Consider the following 18,436-nt stretch of genomic DNA (forward strand, 5'->3'; position numbering starts at 1 on the left):
GTGTGTGTGTGCGCGGGGAAGTGAGCGACGGGAAGAGCATGTTAGTAAAACTTCACGTTAGTAGCATCATGGAATTTATGTGTTTTGTGAGCGGGAAGACCCGGAGTTGACCTTGAAGAAAGCAAAGAGAAATAGTAGAGGGCAACGAGTGACTCGCTCCCTTGAAGAAGGGAGGGAGGAAGGGAGGGAGGGAGAAATGAGGAAGGAAGGGAGGAAGGGAGAAGTGAGGAAGTCAGGATTATTGTAAATACGTGAGAGATAATATTATTATGAATACAAGAAAGACAAGATTATTAGGCCAGTGATTATTATACCTGGAGAGGGTTTCAGGGGTCAACGCCCCCCGGCCCGGTCTGTGACCAGGCCTCATGGTGGATCAAGGCCTGATCAACCGGGCTGTTACTGCTGGCTGCACGTAAACCGACGTACGGACCACAGCCCAGCTGATCAGGTACTGACTTTAGGTGCTTGTCCAGTGCCTTCTTGAAGACAGCCAGAGGTCTGTTGATAATCCCCCTTATGTATGCTAGGAGGCAGTTTAACAGTCTTGGGCCCATGACACTTATTGTCTCTTATCATGCTAGTGGCGCCCCTGCTTTTCATTAGGGAATGTTGCATCGTCTGCCGAGTCTTTTGCTTTCGTAGGAAGTGATTTTCATGTGCAAATTTGGTACTAATCCCTCTAGGATTTTCCAAGTGTATATAATCATGTATCTTTCCCGCCTGCGTTCCAGGGAGTACAGGTCGAGGAACTTCAACTGTTCCCAGTATTTTAGGTGTTTTATCGTACCAGAGACAAGATTATTATAAATACAAGAATAAAACTACATTGTCATCAAACGGAAGCGCTAAATTCATAGGGGTGATACAGCGGGATGAAACAGAAACAACTGGGAGGTGGAGGGGAGAAGTAGGGAGGAGGGAGGGGGTAAGTGGATGTAAGGTGGGAGTCTGCAGTGACTGACTCAAGCCTTTGTTGATACACTACCATTGTGACGTCACGTTGAGTCGTCATGACATGTTTTGGTGGGGGTAGGGGGATGGTGGTTGTGGTTGGTGGGGGAGGGAAGTAGTGGTTGGGGTGGTAATACCCAGGGACTGGTGATGGTGGTTGTGGTTGGTGGGGGAGGGAAGTAGTGGTTGGGGTGGTTATACCCAGGGACTGGTGATGGTGGTTGTGGTTGGTGGGGGAGGGAAGTAGTGGTTGGGGTGGTTATACCCAGGGACTGGTGATGGTGGTTGTGGTTGGTGGGGGAGGGAAGTAGTGGTTGGGGTGGTTATACCCAGGGGCTGGTGATGGTGGTTGTGACTCGTGGGATGGTTTAACTCGTTGACGTTGTCGTTCAAGATTTCTAACAAAAATTGTGGTAATATAGTAATAATAACAATAACAGTGAAGCAATAGGGAAAATGAAAATGAATAATAATAATAATAAATAATGATAACGTTGACAGTAACAGTCACTAGTACCTGTATAGACACTTGCAGTGCCTTAGTTAACTAACACTGACTCAGTTCACCAGGTGACTAAACCACAGTGTTAACACTGTGACTCTCCAGGTGACTGAACCACAGTGTTAACTAACACTCACTCTCCACCAGGTGACTGAACCACAGTGTTAACTAACACTGTGACTTTCCACCAGGTGACTGAACCACAGTGTTAACTAACACTGACTCTCCACCAGGTGACTGAACCACAGTGTTAACTAACACTGTGACTTTCCACCAGGTGACAGAGTCACAGTGTTAACACTGTGACTCTCCAGGTGACTGAACCACAGTATTAACACTGTGACTCTCCACCAGGTGACTGAACCACAGTGTTAACTAACACTGTGACTCTACCAGGTGACTGAGTCACAGTGTTAACATTGTGACTCTCCACCAGGTGACTGAACCACAGTGTTAGTTAACACTGTTACTTTCCACCAGGTGACTGAACCACCGTGTTAACTAACACTGTGACTCTCTACCAGGTGACTGAGTCACAGTGTTAACTAACACCGTGACTCTCCACCAGGTGACTGAACCACAGTGTTAACTAACACTGTGACTCTCCACCAGGTGACTGAGTCACAGTGTTAACTAACACCGTGACTCTCCACCAGGTGACTGAGTCACAGTGTTAACTAACACCGTGACTCTCCACCAGGTGACTGAACCACCGTGTTAACTAACACTGTGACTCTCCACCAGGTGACTGAGTCACAGTGTTAACTAATACCGTGACTCTCCACCAGGTGACTGAGTCACAGTGTTAACTAACACTGTGACTCTCCACCAGGTGACTGAACCACAGTGTTAACTAACGCTGTGACTCTCCACCAGGTGACTGAACCACAGTGTTAACTAACACTGTGACTCTCCACCAGGTGACTGAACCACAGTGTTAGTTAACACTGTGACTTTCCGCCAGGTGACTGAACCACCGTGTTAACTAACACTGTGACTCTCCACCAGGTGACTGAACCACAGTGTTAACTAACACTGTGACTCTCCACCAGGTGACTGAGTCACAGTGTTAACTAACACCGTGACTCTCCACCAGGTGACTGAGTCACAGTGTTAACTAACACTGTGACTCTCCACCAGGTGACTGAGTCACAGTGTTAACTAACACTGTGACTCTCCACCAGGTGACTGAGTCACTGTGTTAACTAACACTGTGACTCTCCACCAGGTGACTGAGTGACAGTGTTAACTAACACTGTGACTCTCCACCAGGTGGCTGAGTCACAGTGTTAACTAACACTGTGACTCTCCACCAGATGACTGAACCACAGTGTTAACTAATACTGACTCTCCACCAGGTGACTGAGTAACAGTGTTAACTAACACTGTGACTCTCCACCAGGTGACTGAGTCACAGTGTTAACTAATACTGTGACTCTCCACCAGGTGACTGAGTCACTGTGTTAACTAACACTGTGACTCTCCACCAGGTGACTGAGTAACAGTGTTAACTAACACTGTGACTCTCCACCAGGTGACTGAGTCACAGTGTTAACTAACACTGTGACTCTCCACCAGGTGACTGAGTCACTGTGTTAACTAACACTGTGACTCTCCACCAGGTGACTGAACCACCGTGTTAACTAACACTGTGACTCTTCACCAGGTGACTGAGTCACAGTGTTAACTAACACTGTGACTCTCCACCAGGTGACTGAGTCACAGTGTTAACTAACACTGTGACTCTCCACCAGGTGACTGAGTCACAGTGTTAACTAACACTGTGACTCTCCACCAGGTGACTGAGTCACAGTGTTAACTAACACTGTGACTCTCCACCAGGTGACTGAGTCACTGTGTTAACTAACACTGTGACTCTCCATCAGGTGACTGAACCACCGTGTTAACTAACACTGTGACTCACCACCAGGTGACTGAGTCACTATGTTAACTAACACTGTGACTCTCCACCAGGTGACTGAGTCACTGTGTTAACTAGCACTGTGACTCTCCACCAGGTGACTGAACCACCGTGTTAACTAACATTGTGACTCTCCACCAGGTGACTGAACCACCGTGTTAACTAACACTGTGACTCTCCACCAGGTGACTGAGTCACTGTGTTAACTAACACTGTGACTCTCCACCAGGTGACTGAGTCACTGTGTTAACTAACACTGTGACTCTCCACCAGGTGACTGAGTCACAGTGTTAACTAACACTGTGACTCTCCACCAGGTGACTGAGTCACAGTGTTAACTAACACTGTGACTCTCCACCAGGTGACTGAGTCACAGTGTTAACTAACACTGTGACTCTCCACCAGGTGACTGAGTCACAGTGTTAACTAACACCGTGACTCTCCACCAGGTGACTGAGTCACAGTGTTAACTAACACTGTGACTCTCCACCAGGTGACTGAGTCACAGTGTTAACTAACACTGTGACTCTCCACAGTATATAAACCCACTTGGAAAGAGTGATAATTTTCTCTCATTAATATCATCTACTGCTAAATATGACTTAGTAGATGAAAAAGAATTGCATGAATTATTATATTCGTGAGGAGCGAGGACACGTGCCTGCTGACACGGGTACCATTGTTGGTACAGAAATGCATGAACAGGAACCATTAGGTTACGAAAAAGGACCCCTCGAGGAAGGCTCCTTGATGTTGGTGAGGGGCTCTTGATTTAGGGAATTGGATCTGTGCTCCAGTTCCCCGAATTAAGCCTGAATGCCTTCCACATACCCCCCCCCCCAGGCGCTGTATAATCCTCCGGGTTTAGCGCTTCCCCCTTGATTATAATAATAATAATACGAGAATGGAAAATATTTTATAACAAAAGATTTTAGCAGGTAAATGGAGTAAAATATTAAGTGACAGACATTAGTAATTTGCAGGAAGAGTTCTGTAAACATATGCGAAAATGGAATTAAATATTTTATTTAAAAGATGGATATAAGAGGAAATGGCAAAGAATGGTTTAATGGAAGGTGTTAGTGGGTATAAAAAAACAAGTACCTGGAATCAGTATACCAATTAATCAGAGATTCAATTATTATTATTATAATCAAGGGAGAAGCGCTAAACCCGGTGGATTATACAGCGCCTGGGGGGGATGTGGAAGGCATTCAGGCTTAATTCGGGGAACTGGAGCACAGATTCAATTCCCTAAATCAAGAGCCCCTCACCAACATCAAGGAACCTTCCTTGAGGGGATCAGAGATTCAAGCAGACCTGAAATGAATATATAAATGTAAGAAGAGAGGAACGAAACTTTGAAAATGGAGATAATAAACAAGAGTAAGGTAGAATAAAAGCTTTTATTTAAGTTTATATAAAAAAATGAACTAAATGTTAAAGACAAAATAAAGAATAAAAGAGGACGATAAAATTACAGAAATAGACTAGGAAATGTGCTAGATATTAAATGGAACATCTGAGTATGTTCACAATAGATGTTTTAAATGTAGTGGTTATTATCCTTAGTGCTGTATAGCCCTTGTGGCTTAGCGCTTCTTTTTGATTATAATAATATTATCCTTAGCAGCTGAACTGGAGGATGGTGAAATAACTGGTGAGGAAGTAGACAAAATTATTACTGCACATTGACAAGAAAAAAAGCAATGTGACTAGATGGTATATCATCTTGGGTTCTAAAAGAATGATTTTTTTTTAATATTTCACTGTAAGTAAGAGGTAAATTTACCGAGAAATGGAATGTAACATATATTGTACCAGTATTATAAAAAAAGTGAGAGGGAAGACTTTAAACTATATGCTTGTAATGAGGACTGCAGTAAGGTAAGATTTTGTTCGTATTTTTAACTCCGGAGGGTTAGCCATCCAGGATAACCCAAGAAAGTCAGTGGGTCATCGAGGAACTGTCTGTGGGGTCCTCAGTCTTGTCCCCCAGGATGCGACCCGTACCAGTCGACTAACACCCAGGTATCTACTGGCTTGCTAGGTGAACTGGACAACAAGTATAAGGAGACACGACCCGTGTTTCCACCCTTCTCGAGGATCGTAACATAGCAACATACCAACACTAATAGCATCATATTTCAGACTGCGCGCACAACCAGTTTTCATAGAAATTTACATACTGGAGTTATTGTAAATACCAGGTGGAATAAGGGCTTATACGGCACTAGCCGTCGTAACGCTGAACTTCACAACACGTAAATAAACATTACAAGATCAAAGGTCATTTATTTCAGTATGATACAATGTTTGTAGATGAATGGTTCAGAGAACCGACATGTTGATAAATTAGACACATGTGCAACTCTTGGGTATCTTTATTGAGGAAACGTTTCGCTACACAGTGGCGAAACGTTTCCTCAATAAAGATATCCAAGAGTTGCACATGTGTTTAATTTATCAACATGTCGGTTCTCTGAACCATTCATCTACAAACCTGTCAGACACTGCAACTTCTTAGGATCTTATTACTTGGGAATTCTTCGCTTGCCTAATTCTTGGGCACGACCTACTTCCACATTGAACAAATGTGACACCGCCTATGACTGCTGCACCTCTCCTGCCAACGGTTTATAAGCTGCTTCTCCGCACGTATGCCGTATTCTATTCAAGATTGATGGACTGACCACGTCGACTCAAGGTTGAGGGACTGATTACCTCATTCTCCTCCGGTTCTTCATGATTCTCCTTTGTATGGACTGATGAAGCCACTGTGTGGCGAAACGTTTCCTCAATAAAGATACAATGTACACAGGTGGGTGACATTTAGGTGTGCATGCAGAAAGCCCCTTTGTATGTAGAGCTTTCAGGTAAATTTATTTAGGTATACCTGGAGAGGGTTTTGGAGGTCAGCGCCCCCGCGGCCCGGTCTGTGACCAGGCCTCATGGTGGATCAGGGCCTGATCAACCAGGCTGTTACTGTTGACCGCATGTGAACCGACGTACGAACCACAGCTCGGCTGGTCAAGTAGTGCCTTTAGGTCTCCTTGAAGACAGCCAGGGTACACATAAGTACAGCTAAGATAAGATAAGATAAGATTTCGTTCGGATTTTTAACCCCGGAGGGTTAGCCACCCAGGATAACCCAAGAAAGTCAGTGCGTCATCGAGGACTGTCTAACTTACATAGTTTAAATTACCTAGGATAACCCAAGAAAGTCAAACAAAGTGATATATAGTATAACTCAGCGAAGTATAAGGAGGGAAAGGTATATATTAAATAGGTGACCCAACGAAACTGAACATGGCTATGTTGAATTGTCTCAGTGTAGGTCTAAGGCAACTCTGGCCTCATAACTGATACTTCTGTAATATCAGTTGTAGTTTTACTGAATAAAACGTATTTTCAACTTTCGGCACAATTCTCTGGCTGTAGTCATGTAGTGAATGCAACATTGCTTATATTCAATACCATGTAAAGTAATAACATATGTAGATTGTCCCACCAAATAAAAAGTATTTTAAAGTATATAATTATTAAAAATTAAGATTAATACATATATTTTTTTAATCCTCAGTTTTTTTTTTCTTGTCCTGGCTTAAGGATTGTGGTGTGTTGGGGTTAATGACTTGAGGGTCCCTGAGGGACCAATTATCATGGTCAGTGACCATCACCAGCTCAAGGAGAGCTGTTGTAGTTGTCTTGGCTCCCCCCTTAAGCTTACAGTTGTAGCGCTGATCTCAAGGAAGGTCCCTCGATGCTACTGAAGGGCTCCTGATTCTAGGAATTACACTATGTGCTCCCTTTCTTTGGATTAAACCTGATTACCTCCCATATCCTAGGCATTGTATCATTAGTAAATTGCCAGTTGTTAGTTTAACATTTATTACGCACCTTAAACGACTTCTTCTCAACCATAGGATCTAATCTCGCCAATAAAATCCCACATACCAATGCCCATGCCGGGGACTACCTAGAAAATGTACAGAGAACTTTCACGGCGCGCATAACGGAGATAAAACACCTCAATTACTGGGAGCGCTTGAGGTTTCTAAACCTGTATTCCCTGGAACGCAGGAGGGAGAGATACATGATTATATACACCTGGAAAATCCTAGAGGGACTAGTACCGAACTTGCACACGAAAATCACTCACTACGAAAGCAAAAGACTTGGCAGACGATGCACCATCCCCCCAATGAAAAGCAGGGGTGTCACTAGCACGTTAAGAGACCATACAATAAGTGTCAGGGGACCGAGACTGTTCAACTGCCTCCCAGCACACATAAGGGGGATTACCAACAGACCCCTGGCAGTCTTCAAGCTGGCACTGGACAAGCACCTAAAGGCAGTTCCTGATCAGCCGGGCTGTGGCTCGTACGTTGGTTTGCGTGCAGCCAGCAGCAACAGCCTGGTTGATCAGGCGCTGATCCACCAGGAGGCCTGGTCACAGACCGGGCCGCGGGGGCGTTGACCCCCGAAACTCTCTCCAGGTAAACTCCAGATGGGAATTTCCCAAATTCCTTCTATCTTGCACCAACTGAGCCCTCGGAAGTCACCGAGATTATAAAGTCACTTAAAAACAACTCAGGGAATCTGTCTAATGTCCCACCATTACTGTACAAGCGAGCGCCCCATATCCTTTCGCATGCTATTTCATTACTTATTAACAAGTCACTAGAAACTAGCACCTTCCCGAAACTACTCAAGATGGCAAGGGTTACACCAATACATAAAGGTGGTGACCCTACAGACTTAAATAACTATAGGCCAATATCAAACTTACCATTGCTATCCAAAATCTTTGAGAAACTCGTGCACAGGAGACTATTCATTTATAACAACACAAAACATACTCAACCCCTGCCAATTTGGATTCAGGAAAAATAAAAGCACTAATGATGCAATCATAAAAATGCTAGATCTGCTTTACACAGCATTGGAAAATAAGGAATATCCACTAGGAATTTTTATTGACCTAAGAAAAGCTTTTGACACAGTAGACCACGACATCCTACTCCACAAACTTGACCATTACGGTATAAGAGGCCATGCGCTGCTTATTTCAAATCTTACCTTACTAATAGGTATCAGTATGTCACCATTAAAGACACAGCATCAACAACACGGCCACTTGATACTGGAGTTCCCCAGGGAAGTGTCCTTGGTCCCCTGCTCTTCCTCATATACATCAATGATCTTCCAAACGTATCCCAACACCTGAAACCCATTCTCTTTGCTGACGACACGACTTATGTCATCTCTCACCCTAATCTTGCCACCCTCAACACCATTGTTAACGAGGAGCTGATCAAAATATCGACTTGGATGACAACCAATAAACTTACGCTTAACACTGACAAAACCTACTATATTATGTTTGGTAGCAGAGCAAGAGATGCACAAATTAACATTAAGATCGACAACACTCTAATTACCAGACATAATGAGGGCAAATTCCTAGGCCTATACCTTGACAACAACCTGAATTTCAGCACCCTTATCCAACACATAACCAAAAAAGTATCCAAAACGGTTGGGATCCTCTCCAAGATACGATACTATGTGCCGCAAAATGCCCTTCTCACACTATACCACTCACTTATTTATCCATACCTCACCTATGCTATTTGTGCTTGGGGATCAACTGCAGCAACACACCTAAAGCCAATAATAACTCAACAAAAAGCTGCAGTAAGAATAATCACTAAATCCCATCCCTGGCAACCCCCCCCCCACTCTTCATAGATCTAAACTTACTCCCTGTTCAGTACATCCACACTTACTACTGTGCAATCTACATCTACAGGACCTTAAACTCCAATATCAACCTTGACCTAAAACGCTTTCTTGATAGTTGTGACAGAACCCACAGGCATAACACCAGACACAAACATCTCTACGACATTCCCCGTGTCCGACTAAACCTTTACAAAAATTCAATGTATGTCAAAGGCCCTAAAATCTGGAACACCCTACCTGAGAACTCTAGAACTGCAGACACATTCATCACCTTCAAAACTACCATTAGAAAACATCTTATCTCCCTGATACACCCCATCAACTAACTACACGAATACCACCTGGTGGTTCACACTTACACTCACTCACCCATTTGACCATAAACAGAAATATTAATCTCAATCAAATAATGAATCCTGTGATACTCCAATACTGAAACTATGTACTGTGCCAAAACAAAAGCATTCACATTGCTAAACTCACAAACTAGTATTTAGTCACTTAGCCATAATACCAACTTACCTCATAATTTGTAATATTTTAAAACAAAGAATTAAACTAAGTCTGCCCGAAATGCCTAGCCATGCTAGGCGTTCTAGTGGTACACTCTGTAATCATTATTTAACTACATGTAAACCACACAACAACCAAATTCTGTAAATTCAACATTGTAATCTTTATAGAGAATAAACTTTGAATTTGAATTTGAATTTGAATTTATACCCATCCTGTGGGCGGTAGTCAAAGGATTACAGAGGTACGTAATGGGTCCAGGGACTGAGCCCCAAAGTTTTGATAGCTGAACAAGTACAAAGGTAATAAACTCCAGGTAGATCTGGTCACAATCATGACCAAGTTACAAGGTAGTGAACTCCAGGTAGATCTGGTCACAATTATGACCAGGTTACAAGGTAATGAACTCCAGGTAGATCTGGTCACAATCATGACTAGGTTACAAGGTAATGAACTCCAGGTAGATCTGGTCACCATCATGACTAGGTTGCAAGGTAATGAACTCCAGGTAGATCTGGTCACAATCATGACCAAGTTACAAAGGTAATGAATCATCCATACGTCATACATGGTTACAATCCTGAACAAATTACAAAGTCCCGTAGCTTGATCGCTAGCGCACCCAACTCACACGCGGAGGTCCGAAGTTCGAATCTGCGGTACGCAGGGCCGGATTTATAAGGGGGCAAAGGGGGCAACTGCCCTGCCCCCCCCCCTGCCAGAGGGACCCTCAAACGAAAGACTTTATAACAAAATGTAATAATTAAAATGTTAGTTTAATTAATAATAGGAATTAGGAAATAAAGTGTGTGTGGGGGGGATCAGAAAATAGAAAGAAAGGCTACTCCCCACCCCCTCTCTTTAAATAACTTGTCTTGACTTAACTATTTCTGGTTAGTGTCAGTTTAGAGGTAAATAACCAGATCATGCAGAGGTGACCAGGGTGCACATGCACATGTGTGTGCATGTGTGTGTGTGTGTGTGCGAGGTAGCTATTGTGTGTATGGCTTTGATTGGCTATGTCGACCTCAGAAGGGCTATTTCTGGTTAGTGTCATTGTAGAGATCAATGACCAACGAGTCAGTTGGTGGCCTGGGGCTATATATGTGTCTGTGTGTGTTCGTAGACCGCTTTCAGTGCTAAGCAATGGAGTGTGGCAGTGGTGTCCGTGTTTTAGATCTGTGTGTTGCTCACAAAGGTTTGTGATATGTCATTGTTTTGCAATTACATCTTACACACACACACACACACACACACACACACACACACACACACACACACACACACACACACACACACACACACACACACACACACACACACACACACACACACACGCACGCACACACACACATACACACACACACACACATACACATATATATATATATATATATATATATATATATATATATATATATATATATATATATATATATATATATGTATATATATATATATATTGGGTGTGTGTGTGTCATTAGCTACATTGTCATTAAATGTCAAAAAATCTGAATATTTGTTTTTTCAGAAGACTCAGTATGCCACAGAAAATTCAGTTGTCAGGAGCTCAGAAAAGAAAGATTTCCAAAGAATCAAGCGAGAGAAATGCTATGGTCTTGGCAAAGACAAAATGCCTTACAGAATTTTTCTCTGCTTCTGGTGGAAAACAGAAGCTGCTAATGAAGACCAAGTACTACTACCAGATGATGTTTTTTCTGAGGACCCACACGCATTCCCCAGTATATCTGCAGAAAATAAAAAAAACATAACAAATCAAGATAGTAAAGGTGATGAATCACCACAACCACATTCTACAGATACTTGTGTAGACATGGACAGTGAAGCACCACCATGTGATTCAGACAGCCATACGGTTTCCTGTCAGAGAAAAGCGTATGTCCTTTTGGTCAACTGCCACCATATACTGAAAGTGTGACACCAAAGATATAAATAAATACACATCGGTAATTATTATATAGTGTAGATGGAATATATTACAAACTGAAAATTATACTCACTTATTCTTAAAGTCAATAAAATTGAGAAAATTAAAATCAGACGTCTTTTTCGAAACCTAACATATTTTTTTTTTCGAAAACTGCTGTTTATCATTCATTTTAGTTCATTTCTTATTTGTAATTCAATTTAATTTCCATGTTGAGGGCCCCCCAAACCTAAAGTGCCCCAGGTCCCCCAGGGTCCTGGACTACGCTTGCGCTTCATGGTACTCTGCCTTGACAAAAAACTGAGACTTCAAATCACCCAGAACAAACTGGTAAGATTCATCCTGGACCTGCATCCGGGAGAACATGTAGGCCAGGATGAATTACAACAATTGGATATGCTGAATGTTGAGGCAGAGTAAAACAGAAGTTAAATCACTCAAAACAGTTTACCAATTTTGTCAAAACTACTCACAAACAGTGTCCAGTAACACCTTGCTAGTGGTAAAATAATCCAATTTTGTCAAGGCTAGGGAACCAAAGCTATCAGTACTAGTGGGGTAGAGAGTCATGTAAACTGTCCTTCATGTAGAGTACTTTGGTAAAAAATAATCTGCCCTTCATGTAGAGAACTAGTAGGTAAAAAATAATCTGCCCTTCATGTAGAGTAGAGTACTAGTGGTAAAATAATCTAGTGGTAAAACAATCTGCCCTTCATGTAGAGTACTAGTGGCAAAATAATCTTCCCTTCATGTAGAGTACTAGTGGTAAAATAATCTGCCCTTCATGTAGAGTACTAGTGGTAAAACATTCTGCCCTTCATGTATAATACTAATGGTACAATAATCTCCCCTCATGTAGAGTACTAATGGTAAAATTATCACCCCTCATGTAGAATATTAGTGTTACAATGTCCCCTCATGTAGAGTACTAGTAATGCAATAATCTCCCTCTGCGTGCGGCCAACAGTAACAGCCTGAATTTCAGGACATAATTGGAAGACTGTAGAACTATATACAAAAGATGAGGTAATCAGTCCCTCAGCCTTGGAGTTAGTGTTCACAGCATCGTGGTGGAGGAGAATCTCTACCTCGATGCTGTGAACACTAACTCCAAGGCTGAGGGACTGATTGCCTCATCTTTTGTATATAGTTCTACAGTCTTCCAATTATGTCCTAGAATTTGTATTGATAAAGCCACTGGATGGCGAAACGTCTACAATAAAGATATCCAGATGTTGCACATGTGTCTTTACTTTCATATTGTCGGTATTTTATACCTTTCTTGCACAGTAACAGCCTGGTTGATAAGGCCCTGATCCACCATGAGGCCTGGTCATAGTCCGGGCCGCGGGGGCGTTAACCCCCGAAATCCTCTCCAGGTATAATCTCATGTAGAGTACTAGTGGTACAATAGTAGTAGAGTTGAGCTCCTCTGGTGGTGAGTGATGGCCTTGAAAGATGTTCCTTGAGGTGGTGGTGAGGGTCTCTTGATCCAAGGAATGTGATCTATGCCACCTGGAAGTAAACTTATCCTCCCAGGTGGTCCATGACCCTCACGGGTTGAGCGCTCTGCCATGAGTAGTAATTGATAGTTAGGGTGTAGTAGTGCCATCGAGTGGCGGTAGTCAGAGTTAGTCAGGTTATCAGTGATGGTGTTATAGTGAAGGTCAGGACAGTGACCAGCCTCAAGGGCACTAAAGATCAGTTAACCCTCAATGGTCGTACGGAAGAGACGTGTTGCTCCTCCTCCTGCCACCAACGACGGCTTTACCGTCCTCGTCCTTTTAATACACCTAAATAATGTAAGTATTGTCTGGTGACGTATTTGTCGGTACAACAGCAGAGTTGAGCTGCAGCTCCTGGTCCACACCACCAGTTTATTAATATTTTAATAGTCTTAATTTAATTTTACTTGGGGTCTAATGTCTTAGAGGGGGCGGGGGTGACTGACCTTAGTGGAAGGGTTTTGATGCGAGGAACTGGAGCTACTACTCCCCTTCCTCTGATCAAACAATAGCTCTCACACTAGGCGTTACATAACTCATAATTGTGTATCCAGTTCAAGGCTATTTGTTTCCCATTATTGAAAAATAACTTAGTGAAGGTCTCTTGATCCAAGGAACTTGCGCCTTGTGATCCAGGTATAGACTTCCATGTAAAAAAAATTGTTAGTCATCAGGTTTATATGAAAAAAATATTAAAGAAAAAGATACTGTTAAACATTAATGGGTATATCAGTCAGGCAGTAATGTTTTATTATTATTATTATTATTATTATTATTATTATTATCATCACACTGGCCGACTCCCACCAAGGCAGGGTGGTCCGAAAAAGAAAAACTTTCACCATCATTCACTCCATCACTGTCTTGCCAGAAGGGTGCTTTACACTACAGTTTTTAAACTGCAACATTAACACCCCTCCTTCAGAGTGCAGGCACTGTACTTCCCATCTCCAGGACTCAAGTCCAGCCTGCCGGTTTCCCTGAATCCCTTCATAAATGTTACTTTGCTCACACTCCAACAGCACGTCAAGTATTAAAAACCATTTGTCTCCATTCACTCCTATCAAACACGCTCACGCATGCCTGCTGGAAGTCCAAGCCCCTCGCACACAAAACCTCCTTTACCCCCTCCCTCCAACCCTTCCTAGGCCGACCCCTACCCCGCCTTCCTTCCACTACAGACTGATACACTCTTGAAGTCACTCTGTTTCGCTCCATTCTCTCTACATGTAATGTCACTAGTTTATATTACATGGTAATGTTTGCCTATAAATGTGTGTAATGTTCATGGTTATAATGTGAATGTTTTGTTTCAGGTGTGGTAACTGAGGATTGCTGTGCCTGGCTGTGTGTACTGCAGCATTGATCAACACAGCAACCTTGATCAGTCTGAGGGGTGGAGACAACCACACTAGTAAGTGGTCTGACCCATAACATTTAGTGTTATATGGAGATGCAGCAGTTGACGTCGTTGAGGTGGGCGGGGCCCACTTGTAAGGTATTTCCAGGTTATAAGTCCACTAAGTTTGGTTATTGAAGCAGATAGTAATTGTATTAGGTGGGAAGGTTGTAGGGAGAGTATAGGAAAGATTGTAAGCAATTGATATCAAAAGAAGCTTAGTGGGAAGCTTATCTCATGACCCGAGATGAAATCTCGGGCCAGGAAATGATGAGGAATGTATTCTATAGGTTACCTTGAATTGGGTGGAAATAAAAATGGGAGAAATGGGTTGTAAAGCTTAGAATTGAAGACTGATTAGATTTTAGGAAGTTTTAGTTAGTGTAATATATTTATTATGTAGTCTGCACGCATCCTGCAAGGTTGTGGGAAACAGAGATGAAATGTGTGATATATCACGACTCGGTTGGGTAGGTTAGGTTAGGTAAGGTTCGTCAGGAAACAGGACAAATGTTTCCTGACGCGGGTCTTAGTCAGATGATGACCCGCCTTTGGAGCTTTTGGTCATCTGACCGAGGCCTTCCGCTGGCTTACCGGTCCACCCCTTTAAAAATTATGGTCATTTATAACCATTGTCTGGTTGGTAGTGGCGTCAACTGAAGAACTGAAATTCGATCCCGGGCACAAGTGGACATGTTCCCTTATATCCATTGGCACTGTTCACACAAGAAAGGAGGAACACTGCAGCAGGCCTACTGGTAGGAAAGTTAAGACACATGTGCAACATCTGGATATCTTTATTGTAGTAGACGTTTCGCCATCCAGTGGCTTTATCAATACAGATTCTAGGACATAATAGGAAGACAGTAGAACTATATACAAAAGATGAGGTAATCAGTCCCTCGGCCTTGGAGTTAGTGTTCAGAGCATCGTGGTGGAGGAGAGTCTCTCCTCCACCACGATGCTGTGAACACTAACTCCAAGGCCGAGGGACTGATTACCTCATCTTTTGTATATAGTTCTACTGTCTTCCTATTATGTCCTAGAATCTGTATTGATAAAGCCACTGGATGGCGAAACGTCTACTACAATAAAGATATCCAGATGTTGCACATGTGTCTTAACTTTCATATTGTCGGTATTTTATACCTTTCTTTGCACTACTGGTAGGGTTCGCATCGTAGGGGAGTATAAATACCCTAATTAAAATGTCATAGATGTCATCCCGACTTGATTGTGTAATTGTTTGTTAATCTATCGGGTTAATAATTATACTGAGATAGTTTAGTGTGGTGAGGGTAATGGTAGAGGTGTTGATGCTGGCTGTAAGGAAAGTCTATTAAATCAGGCATATCCATTATTAAGACATAAAGGAGCACTGAAGCAGGCCTATTGGCCCATGTTAGACAGGTCCAACTCTCAACTACTGATTTGTCTAACCTATTTTTAAAACTACACAGCTAAAGTTTTAGCTTCACATGACGGGATAAATTTTCCTTAGGCAGGATATATTATAGCCGGAAATATCAATAACAGTTACTCAGAAATGTGGAATTAACCACATCTTCCTATTTTCAGTAGTGTTGTAGAGGACCTGGCCAAGTAATTTTATGCTTTGAAGTCCCAAAAATATTTTCAGTGGTGTAGCCTTGTGGGTTTAGCGCTTACGACTCCAGAGTCTATATTAGAGCGTCTTGTGGGGACCATTTGTTTTGAAACTGGGTTATACAGTATACATTTACAGACTTTGTAGACCCCTTTGATCTTACCTAGACCCCTTTGATCTTACCTAGACCCCTTTGATCTTACCTAGACCCCTTTGATCTTACCTAGACCCCTTTGATCTTACCTAGACCCCTTTGATCTTACCTAGACCCCTTTGATCTTACCTAGACCCCTTTGATCTTACCTAGACCCCTTTGATCTTACCTAGACCCCTTTGATCTTACCTAGACCCCTTTGATCTTACCTAGACCCCTTTGATCCTACCTAAACCCCCTTGATCCTACCTAGACCCCCTTGATCCTACCTAGACCCCCTTGATCCTACCTAGACCCCCTTGATCCTACCTAGACCCCCTTGATCTTACCTAGACCCCCTTGATCTTACCTAGACCCCCTTGATCTTACCTAGACCCCCTTGATCTTACCTAGGATCCCCCCTTGATCTTACCTAGGCCCCCCCCTTGATCTTACCTAGGCCCCCCCCCTTGATCTTACCTAGGCCCCCCTTGATCTTACCTAGGCCCCCCTCGATCTTACCTAGGCCCCCCTTGATCTTACCTAGGCCCCCCTTGATCTTACCTAGGCCCCCCTTGATCTTACCTAGGCCACCTTGATCTTACCTAGGCCCCCTTGATCTTACCTAGGCCCCCCTTGATCTTAGCTAGAACCCCTTGATCCCACTTTTACCTCCCTTCATCCTCCCTTGCCCAGCCACTGCTCTGCAAATTAGTAAGGCCCATACCTGGAGTACGCTGCATAGTTGTGTGTGTGTGTGTGTGTGTGTGTGTGTGTGTGTGTGTGTGTGTGTGTGTGTGTGTGTGTGTGTGTGTGTGTGTGTGTGTGTGTGTAAACTGTAGGTCAACAGTTATTTAGTTTCTACTATCAAAATAGCTTATAGAATTAGGTGGTGTTAAGTAGGATAGGTAAGGTAAAGAACTGGAGAATCTGCTATATGCATTATGAATGCATATAGCAGGGGAGAGTAATCTCCCCTGAAGGCATAGATTACGTAGAACTGTTGGCCTTGGAACCCACCAACGACCTTCAGTAGCTGTCTGCAATCTGTTATTGCACATGGTTTCCGTGGGGATTTTGGTGGGTTTCGGGCTTTGGGTAGCGGTTGCGGTGGGTGTTCTACGTATTTTATGCCTTTGGCAAGCCTAATGTTTTGTTTACTAAGTTCACAAAACTGACACTTGGGGAGGAAACTTTAGACGTTTCGGTATAACCTGGGTTGTTTTGAAACTACTCTCGACTGCACCTGGCCTTAGTTTTGATACCTTTTTTCTTGGACCAGATTTCTCTTTTATTACGTTTTCATATTATAAATGGTGTACAATACCAGGTTGGTAAGACACATTGTGACAGGTATCATTATTCATGAAATGTTTCGCTTTATCTGTCGACTACAGAGGTGACAGCAGTCTTGGAGACTAAATTGGAGTTAATTTTGAGCTCTACTCTCCAACCTTGATAAAAGATGGTCAGTCTCTTAGCCAGACTTTTTATTTACTTCTGATTTCTTACTCAGCATTGGCCAGCAGGAATACTGGAGTTTCATTTCATGTCTATTGTAAGCTCCTGTTGAACTTGATTATTGAAGGTTAACTTGTAGCAATTTCCCCACTGTTTTTTGCACTGACAGTTTCAGCTGCGAATATTTTTACTATTAATGTTACTACTACTACCAGGACTTACTGCTAGACTGACTACCAGCACTTCTATTACTAATACTACCACCATTAGCATTATCACTATAAGATAAGATAAGATTTCGTTCGGATTTTTAACCCCGGAGGGTTAGCCACCCAGGATAACCCAAGAAAGTCAGTGCGTCATCGAGGACTGTCTAACTTATTTCCATTGGGGTCCTTAATCTTGTCCCCCAGGATGCGACCCACACCAGTCGACTAACACCCAGGTACCTATTTGCTGCTAGGTGAACAGGACAACAGGTGTAAGGAAACGTGTCGGAATGTTTCCACCCGCCGGGAATCGAACCCGGGCCCTCCGTGTGTGAAGCGGGAGCTTTAGCCACCAGGCCACTATCACCATTGGTATTACCGCAGATCTTACCAGTGCTACCTATACTACTATTGTTATTGTCACAACTGCTTTTACTGCTCCTGTCTGTACCACTACTACTGTTTTTTGAAACTTGGTCGCCTGACGCTCTTTGTAATTAACCCCCCCCCCCCTTCCCCCACGATCTTTTGGTCTGT

The 18,436-nt window shown here is 42.9% G+C and overlaps 1 long non-coding RNA gene across 2 annotated transcripts in view; it reads left to right on the top strand.

Annotated features, from left to right (window-relative positions):
• The first annotated feature begins 13,251 nt into the window (after nt 1-13,251).
• The window catches only part of LOC138854967 (uncharacterized), a 77,175-nt gene continuing 71,990 nt past the window's right edge, over nt 13,252-18,436 (top strand). For both annotated transcript variants that reach the window (XR_011394138.1, XR_011394139.1), the window contains exons 1-2: nt 13,252-13,388; nt 14,408-14,505. This is a non-coding gene — a long non-coding RNA (uncharacterized lncRNA). The remainder of the gene's footprint in view (nt 13,389-14,407; nt 14,506-18,436) is intronic.

This window comes from Cherax quadricarinatus, chromosome 76 (genome assembly GCF_038502225.1).
Source record: "Cherax quadricarinatus isolate ZL_2023a chromosome 76, ASM3850222v1, whole genome shotgun sequence".
Classification (NCBI taxonomy): domain Eukaryota; kingdom Metazoa; phylum Arthropoda; class Malacostraca; order Decapoda; family Parastacidae; genus Cherax; species Cherax quadricarinatus.